Here is a 9,599-nt window from a genome sequence, read left to right as displayed (position 1 = left end):
CTCCGCAACGTGAGAGGCCACAACAGTGAGAGGCCCGCGAACCGCAAAAAAAAAAAAAAAAAAAAAGTTCACTGACTTGTCCAAAGCCACCCAGAAAGCCGTGGTGCAGCTGGGATTAGGACCCTGGACTGCCTCCTAGCCTAGGGCTCTTGCAATACACTATACTGGGTTACAGACAAAGCTGAGAAATAAGAACCAGTTTGAAGGAAGAAATAACACTTGATTCCCAGCTTGACTTTCAGAACTAATGAGCAAAGTAACAATAACAGAAAGGAGAGGAGGAGGCAGTGTGGAAGGGAGAAGGGTAGGTTTGGGACACGCTGGTGTAAATATGCAGGTGAAACTGCCCACCAGGCAGGAGGAGAGGCAGGTCTGAAGCTCAGAGTGGAGGTCTGGGCTGGAGAGAGAGATGCGGGAGCCATTTTGAGGAAAGCCTGAGGATGGGTTTGACTCCTGAAGGACAGAGTGTGCAGAGGGATTAGCAGTGGAGAGGTGAGCCTTGTGCAGCTGTCCTGGAAGGACAGAGAACCAGGGTGTGTCCTGAGGAGAGACCCACAGATTCGAAGGCCCAGAGCAGTGCAGGAGAATGAGGAGCTAGAACTTGGGGGGAACATGGGGGCAGGGGGACCACTGGAGACAGCAGATTTGGTGGTGAAATGGATTTGGTGGCCAAAGGAAGATGAAGAAACACCAGAGGCGAAAATAGACTTTTCCTTGGAAAAGTTCAGTTGTTAAAAACAGACGGAAAATGGACCATGGGCTAGAGGGGGGTCCCAAAGTTGAGCGGTTCTGAAGAAGTGCAAGTTTGGAGGCCAGAAGGAAGCAACCAAAGGACAAGGAGATTGCAGCAGTGTTCATTCGTCTGCGATATGTTTAGACTAGAGGCCATGTGCTTTATGTCTCTCAAGTTTAAATGGCCTTTCACACCTGGGTAAGGCTGAGCACCAGGACCTGATTACAGAGAAAATTAAACCCAGCACTAAAGTAACTCAGTCACTTGGGGCTAAAGAAAACCATCATGGTTTTGCATAGTTCGTAAATAAGTGGAAATTAAGTTTAAAGGAAAAAAAAGAAATCACATTTAAAAATATGATCATCCCACAAAAGCAAATTAGGCTGTTGTTATTTGTGGTTAAATAAGGACTTTCACTAAATTAAAGTAGGTACTTATTTAGTACCTACCACAAATAAGGAGGAAAGTATACAATTTTTCTTCTACTCTTGTTCCTGTTTTTAAAGCCAGTTTCCAGTGCTTTCTGTTGCTTTTTCTGCTTGGATAATGAATCAGTGTTCTATCTGTCGAAATGGATGAGAACATGTGGGAAGGTCTTTAAAAACAAATTAAAACCAATGAGGGATCTTTTTTTTTTTTTTTTGGCAGGAGAGGGCAAGGAAGAACTTAATTTTGGAGAAACTAGGGTACCCAGAGTGCTGGGTCATGAGGGTCAAGGTCAAGGATTGGACCCAGTTCCTAGAGCTCAGACCCTGGGGCCTGGGACCCCAGTGGCTAGTTTGACTGTGCTCAGCCCCTCCTGCAGTTGATTCCCGCAAAGCCTCCTCCAGCCTAGGACTCCTGCCTAATTTTTTGCCACTCTGTGCTCTAGTTACACTGAACTATTTTTGAGTTCCCCTAAAGGATCATGTTCTCTCTCCTCTAGGCCTTGGCACAGGCAGTTTCCTAAGCCTGCACACTCCCTCCTCCCCTACACCCACCACGCTGAGCCCTGCCTTCTGCAGGTCCTTCTGCAAGTCCTTCAGGGTAGAAGTCACCTCCTCTCAGGACCTTCTCTGATCTCCCCAACAACCTTCTCTGGGCTCCCACAGCACCCTCTTTTGGCCCACTTACTACCCTTCATGGTGACTCCCTCTTTTCTTGTCTGTCATTCTCTCTAGACTGTGAGCTCCTCTGGGTTGGAACCATCTGGAGCACCTACTCAGCACTAAACCCAGGGCAAAGCCCTAGGGACACCATGGTGAACAAACAAGAAGTCCAGGCCTCTGCCCTTATGTGGCTTAGAGCCTTGTATTATAACTGTGTCCTCCAGGACAAAGACCTCCTTGAGAGCAGGGCCTGAACTGTTTCCTACTATATCCGTAGCACCAAGCACAGAACTTAACACTTCATAGGTGCCAATAAACATTCTGAATGGCCAAGTGCAGAAAAGGAAAGATGACAGCAAGGACTGAGGCATAACTGACTTCATACATTTACTCCTCAGGCCACATTCAGCCTCTTAGGTGAACATGACTGTTCCCTGAAGTCAGCTTTCTGGAAAGTTCCTCTGAGGAAGAAGTGAAGTATTAATGCACCCAAGCTCCCCGACCCCAGCCGCCGAGGACCTGCCCTGGTGTCACATGCCCCAGGTTCTCAGTTGTTCCATTTATAGGCACCCTTGATGGTCACACCCTGACCTACACCCACTTCCTGCTTCCTCAACCTTGGTCCTCATTCCTGGAACATAAGCATCATTTTTATACTGTCCCTGAGCAAACAAGCCCACCATCACACCTGGGGCAGTTTGGGAGGTGAAAGTCACCTCATACTGTCTCTGTGGAAGGACTTTTGACCTGGGATACACAACTTACCTGCCTCCATTTTCCAAATGCTACCTCACTCACCCATCCAGCAAATAATTCCTGCATGCGAGGCACCCATACAAGCACCAGGAATAGAAAGGGGAATGAAGAAGGTGGTCCTCTTTCTGTAAACTGTATTTTACAGTAAATGTAGTTTACAACAAAAGTAAACTATGTTCACGCACTGCTATAAAATCATGGACTATACTAACGAGGGCAACGAAGGAAACAAATTGAGTGCTGTGTGTGACTAACAAGGGGACCTTCTTTACACAGGTGGTCAGGAAGTGTCTTTCTGAAGAGTGGACACTGAAGCTGAGACCCCTATCCCAAATTTCTTCCAAATGATAATAATCTATTCCCACACTGGGCCCCCACAGGAGGTTGAAACAGTATAGTGTCCTGAAAAAATCACAGGGTTTGGAATAAGTCAGGCCTGGGTTCCACTCCCAGCTGTGTTCCTTCCTGATAAGGAACTTCTCATCTTCCAGCCAATGGAAACAACCACCACCAGAGGCCGTAGTGAGGACCATAGGAGACGAGGGGTGTGAGACCTCTAACAGCCTGGACCTGCAGCCCAAGGTTCTTGCCCCAGATACTTAAGAAAGAAGTCTCATCCTGAGCTCTGGCTCCCTGGCCTGCTTCCACTGCCTGTGTCCTGGAGGACCTTCCCTATCCTCATACCTCGTCTTGACAGTCTCTGCCTGTCACCAGCCTCATCTCCTCTTCATCCCCCACCACAACCCCCTGTCTGGCAGGTCCTGCCCCCTCCTCCCCCCAGTTAAGACAGTGGGTCTAGGGAATTCCCTGGAGGTCCAGTGGTTAGGACTCGGTGCTCTCACTGTGGTGGCCTGGGTTCAATCCAAGATGATTAGGTGTCCTTACAGAAAAGGGAAATTTGTGCACAAACGCATACACAAGAACCCCACATGAAAGACACAGGGAGAAGATGGCCATCTATAAGCTAGGGAGAGAGGCCAGGAACACATCCTTCCCTCGCAGCCCTCAGGAGGAACCAACCCTGCCGACACCTTGACCTTGGACTTCTAGCCTCCGGAACTGTAAAATGATAAACTTCTGTTGTTTATGTTACCCAGTCTATGGTACTTTGTTACAGCAGCCCCAGAAAGTTAATACACGTGAGGAAATGTCATTGAGGAAATATGCACTGAGGGCTGGGGGGTGAGGCACAGCAAAGGGACTCAGGCCCATGGCCCCGAGCACTCACTCTCTGGCAGGGGAGACAAGACAGGGAGCAGAGCAGCCAGTGCTAGGGCCATGAGAACAAGTTATCAAAGTCACTGAATGAGGAACCCAGGGAGGGGAGTTTCCCATCTGCTGGCCTGCTGGGGAGGCTAATGCCTTTGCACTGGTTCTTGAAGACTGGGATGGTTGGCTTATGCAGATGGAGGAAGAGTGCAGACAGAGGAGGCAGCACGAGCAAGGTGAAACACACAGGAATGTTCGGATGGCCAGGTAGGGCATATGGAGACTGGGCGCAGGAAGTAAGGCTGAGAGGGTGATTTGGGATGTTGTCTGTGTGTGCACTTGGTTGGGGGGGGTGGGTGGCACTGGAAAGTCACTGAAAGTTCCTGAGCTGCATCAGGAGAACCAGGCTGTGGGGAGATCCCTTGAGCAACATAGGGAGGACAGGTCCTGGGTGAAACACTGAGGGCCTCAAGTGGCCTATGATGTGGGAACTTGGATTTCCTCAGCCTCATTTCTTCCATTTCCCTCTTCCTCCTGCCGAAGCACCCGCGCTGTGGAGTGCTCGGGGTATCAGAAGTTCCCATCCACAGAGGGATCCTCTGAGATGAGCTTCTCCCAAGTCCAGTGGAATAGTCTACTGTTACTGGCTCATCCCTGGTCTTTACCCCAGGATTAGCACAAGGCAGGGAGAGAAGTTGACCTTGCTTTGCACTCTGGGGCCTTGCAACAGTCATCTTGAGCCTCAATTCCCTCATTTGAAAGATGGGGTCAGAATCCTCACACTGCCTCCCTTGAACAAGATAATGGATGTGAGCTATGCGAACTGTAGTGTGGTATGGACACACTGGGGGCCATCATTCTTTTGTCAGAAGTGGGGCTCAGGACGGGTCAGACTGGAGCTGGTCAGGCCAGAGCTTCGCAGAGTGGTTGTAGGTAGGATTTGGACAGGTACCTGTGGGAAGCACCAGGTGGCTACAGAAACAGGAAAGCAATGGGCTGATGTCCCAGCAGGAGTGAAACCTAATGGCAGATCAGGGAAAAGGTAGGGCCCTGACCCAGCACTGGTATGGACAAAGCCAAGGGCCTGACAGGAATTCCTATCCCCAGGGGCTGGCTGGGATCCTGCGGACTACTCGCTTCCCCAGAGTCCACGTCACCCACTCCCAGACTCCCCCAGTGCCAGGTCACCCACTCTGCTCAGATGCCCACCTCTCACCCACCTGCTGCTGCTGCAGCAGCTACCAGGTGCACAGCTGTGCAGAACCCTGGCTGCACGCCTGCTAGCCTAGTTGGCCACTGAGAGAAGCCCACGGTGTAGGCTGTTCCCAGCAGTTCTCCACATCACCCCTCAGTGTCCAGCTTTCTCACACTCATTAGCTTACCACAGCGTGCTTAGGGCACCCCCAATTTATAAATGGAAAACTGAGTCCCAAGAAGCAAAGGGTCTTTTGCCAGTTCACTAAGATGGTATATGGCAGGGCTGCCTCTCACAATGTGAAATTATTATGATTAAGAGTGGTAGTTGTATTTATAGATTGCCCACTGTTTGCCTGCACCCCTGAAGCATTTCATGGTTCTAATTCTTTTTTTTTTTTTTTTTTTTTGCTGTACGCGGGTCTCTCACTGTTGTGGCCTCTCCCATTGCGGAGCACAGGCTCCGGACGCGCAGGCTCAGCAGCCATGGCAGGCTCAGCAGCCATGGCTCACTGGCCCAGCCACTCCGCAGCATGTGGGATCTTCCCGGACTGGGGCACGAACCTGTGTCCCCTGCATCGGCAGGCGGACTCTCAACCACTGTGCCACCAGGGAAGCCCCCATGGTTCTAATTCTAAAAACGAGCTCAGTTCTCACTCTGTCTTCACTCTGTCCTGAGCCTCAGGGTCTTGTTAGCCAACATCTACTTTGCTCTGGAGAAGAAAGAAATAGGTCCACTAACTTTCTCATTAGAACAGAGCCAGGAACCAGACAGCCCTAAGGAGGAGCATTTGGCAAACAGCAGAAACTGAATTCGGGCAGAGCTGGGTTGGAATAGGCTGGCTATTCACTGGCTATGTGACTTTAGAAGCACTTCACCCCTAAATCCTTCAGTTTTCACGTCCGTGAAATGAGGATTACAGTTTAGCTCCCTCCCTCTGATTCAGAGCATTAGTACCCTGCTAGGGGCAGATATACATCTTGCTCATGCGAAGGTGAGTCTGTAATTCTGTCTTCCAGACTGATTAGTCTGACTAGTAAAACAGATTTACTAGTATTCCTGTTGCAGTTTTTGGATGACACCTCATTCACCATCAGTCTTGGGGGTGCAGTCCTCATCCAGCCTTGTCCAGGTAACTGTAACAGCCTCCTCAATGATCTCTTGCTACAGGTCTACCCCTTTCTACTCCACCAGCCTAAGGCACAGCTCTGACACTCTCCACGAGCCCAAACCCATACCTAACTCCTCAGGAGGGCGGGGTAAGTGGGAGTAACGGCACGTAGTAACTAACTACTAGCATGTCTACTGCTGGTGAGAACTTGGAATATACCCCCATTCCGATTTGTATAGCTGGATCAGAGCTGCAAGCTTGCTTAAGCTTGGGCCCCATATTTTCAGTCGAGGAACTGAAGGTTCACAGAAGGGAGGTGACTCAGGAGGGTCAAATACCAGCTAGTGGCCAGGCTGTGGCTAGAACAGGTCTCTGGGTTCTCTCTGAGGCCTCCCTCACCACACCTCCACTCCTCTTCCCCAGGGCTGGGGTGGGGTGACGTTGTAACGAACACACATGCTGACCTGGGTCAAGCCCCCTTAATCAGACAGAGTAACTCTAAGGGTCATTTTCTTCTCTCTTTATGCCCTTCTGACACCTCTGGGACAAGTTATAAAATACTTGGTCAGAGATTACGAAGCTGACCTAATTGGCTCTAGGAAAAACTTCAACACTTGCTTCAATCTTGGTGGCTTTCCTGCAGAGCAACTGTTTGGCAGCTGAAGCTTAAGTAACTTGACTCCCTTTCAAACTGTCAACACAGTGGTATCACCAGTCTCATTAAAATTGATGTCAGCACAACTCGACAGGGCTGGAGAAAAGGGAAGGTCATAGCCTAGGGATAGAACCACCTCTGTGGTTCTGTCTCACCCTTCTATGATGGGAGGGTGGTGTAGCCCAAATAGGAATGCCAGAAATGGAAACCATTGACTCTGCTGTAACTCAGCTCACTGTGTCCTAGTTAGGAGTCCTGGTAGTGGTGACGAGGAGTGGGGGCTAGCATCTTACACAAGGTGCTCTGAATTTCCATCAGAAGCGTCAGTCACTCTTCAGGGCCTGGATGCCTAAAGCAGGAGTAAACAAAAGGTAAGAGCAAAGTTGAAAGCAGGGCCAGGTTCTTTCACTACTTCACCAGGAAACCTTGGGCCAGTCCTTGACTCTTTCCTGTTCCTCAGTTTCCCCATACCCACAATGAGCAATAGTTCTAAGCCCTTTTATTTTTAAAAGACGAATGCTTCAAATGCATGCCAACATATCACACAGGAACAGGGCCATTGCTCTGGCTGGAGGGCAGGTGTGTGTGGAAGAGACCCCTCTCCCCACCCTGCAGGAAGGAGCAAGTAGGAACCAGTTATCCAGCCCATCACAGCTCCCACCCAGCTCAGACATTTATAACTTAAACATTCACTGCAAAAGTTGGGAGCAAACCCACTCAAACGTCTCCTTCAGATGGGAATTAACTCCAGAAATATGGTCTGCTCTGTGACCTCATCACCAAAAATCCTGCTCCTCAAGAAGTTTAAAATAGTCTTCAGTGAAGAGCAGCTAAGCCAGAGACTTACCTAGTGGCGCAGTGGTTAAGAATCCGCCTGCCAATGCAGGGGACGTGGGTTCAAGTCCTGGTCCGGGAAGATCCCACATGCCACGGAGCAACTAAGCCATGTGCGCTGCAACTACCGAGCCTGCTCCCTAGAGCCCATGAGCCACAACTACCGAGCCCGCGTGGTGCTACTGAAGCCCGTACGCCTAAAGCCCATGCTCCGCAACAAGAGAAGCCACCGCAATGAGAAGCCCGTGCACCGCAACGAAGAGTAGCCCCTGCTCGCCATTAACTAGAGAAAGCGCACGCGCAGCAACGAAGACCCAACACGGCCATAAATAAGTAAATAAATAAATATTAAGAGCAGCTAAGCCTCAAGGCCCTCCCAGAGGTCTGAATGTCACAGGCTTCTGGAAAATGTAATTTTAAAACAAGAAAAAGCATGATAGAAATGAAAAGCTGGTTTGAGAGTTCCCTAGAATCCTCACTGGCCACAGGCAGTAGATCCAACTGACATTTTGCAAAGTGAATGCAAAAGAAAGGTCTGCCGTTCAAGCCCCCTTGGGATAAGGTCCCAAATCACTGCTCCAGTCTCACCTGCCATTCCTCTTCTTCCTCATTCTCTAGTCAAACTTGCCTATTTGAAGCCAAGCGTACACAACTCCCTACCTCTGACCTCTGTCCATCATGTTCCTCCCTCCTTTCTCCATTTCTATTTCTAAACTCTACTCACATCTGCATGGGCATCTCAAATACTTTCCTTTCTAGGAAACTTCCCTAATCCTCCCAGTTGAAAGCTACCTTTCCTACCTCTAAATTACTCTAACACTTACTGGACCACTTGTTCTAGATCTTGGTAAATATCATTCCCATGTGTCTTCTCTTCCCTACTAGTTCCCATGAGCACCCAAGGGCTGGTTTGTCTTTTTTGCTGTTTGCAAAAAGCAAACTCCACTCTAAAGCCTAGAGGGGACTTTAATGTAAAGTACATGATTTGGGGGCTCCACTGACACTAAAATGACATAAATTCAGATTAGTTTCCAATCTTTTTTTTTTTTTTGCGATACGAGGGCCTCTCACTGTTGTGGCCTCTCCCGTTGTGGAGCACAGGCTCTGGACGCGCAGGCTCAGGACGCGCAGGCTCAGCGGCCATGGCTCATGGGCCCAGCCGCTCTGCGGCATGTGGGATCTTCCCGGACCAGGGCACGAACCCGTGTCCCCTGCATCGGCAGGCGGACTCTCAACCACTGCGCCACCAGGGAAGCCCTAGTTTCCAATCTTTAACATTGCTTTTACATGTGTAAAAACACACTCACTCCAGTAGCTTATAGCTAAGTTACCAAAACAATCCTCAAGTCTTCCACTACAAAAATTGACAATGTAGTCGCACATTAAATTGTTGAGCCACTGCATAAAGACTGCAGAATCTTACTCCTCCCCCAAATCCCTTTAAGATCTGTAAGAATAGAGCAAATTTCCATCTTCCGCAAAAAAAGCTGAGCTGACCTCAGGCAGTGTGTACCCACGCCCCTCCCCCTGCCAAGCCAAGCTTTTCACATGTCATTCCTCCTTAGCTCGCCTGTCTTGATAACAAACTATACCCTGTTCACCTGTCAGTCGAACCCTACATGTTTCAGCCTTCGTGCAAAGCCCATTTTTTTCTTCAGACCTTCCTGTCAGAAGCCATTTGGTCACACACCCTCAACTTTATAGTCTGGGAGGTAGTCCAGAGGGCAACACAAGGTCACACAGGAAATCAGTGGCAGAGCCAGAACTAGAATTCAGATCTCCTGGGACTCAGAGTAAGGCCTTCTCCTTTATACTACCCTCCTTTACTTAATTCATCTATTATTTGAATCTAACATTATTTTTACTGGCTTTCAGGGGCTCCAGAGCATTGAATTTCACACATTATTTTTCAAAAGTCTACCTCCTTACTCTCAGTCATCAAGAATGAGGATTAGAGTTAAATGCTCAAAGATCCTACATACTTGTGTATTTCCCCTCAACAACCACTAATATAAAAA

This window comes from Hyperoodon ampullatus (assembly GCF_949752795.1).
Source record: "Hyperoodon ampullatus genome assembly, chromosome: 6".
Lineage (NCBI taxonomy): Eukaryota > Metazoa > Chordata > Mammalia > Artiodactyla > Ziphiidae > Hyperoodon > Hyperoodon ampullatus.
This window is presented reverse-complemented; position numbering follows the sequence as displayed.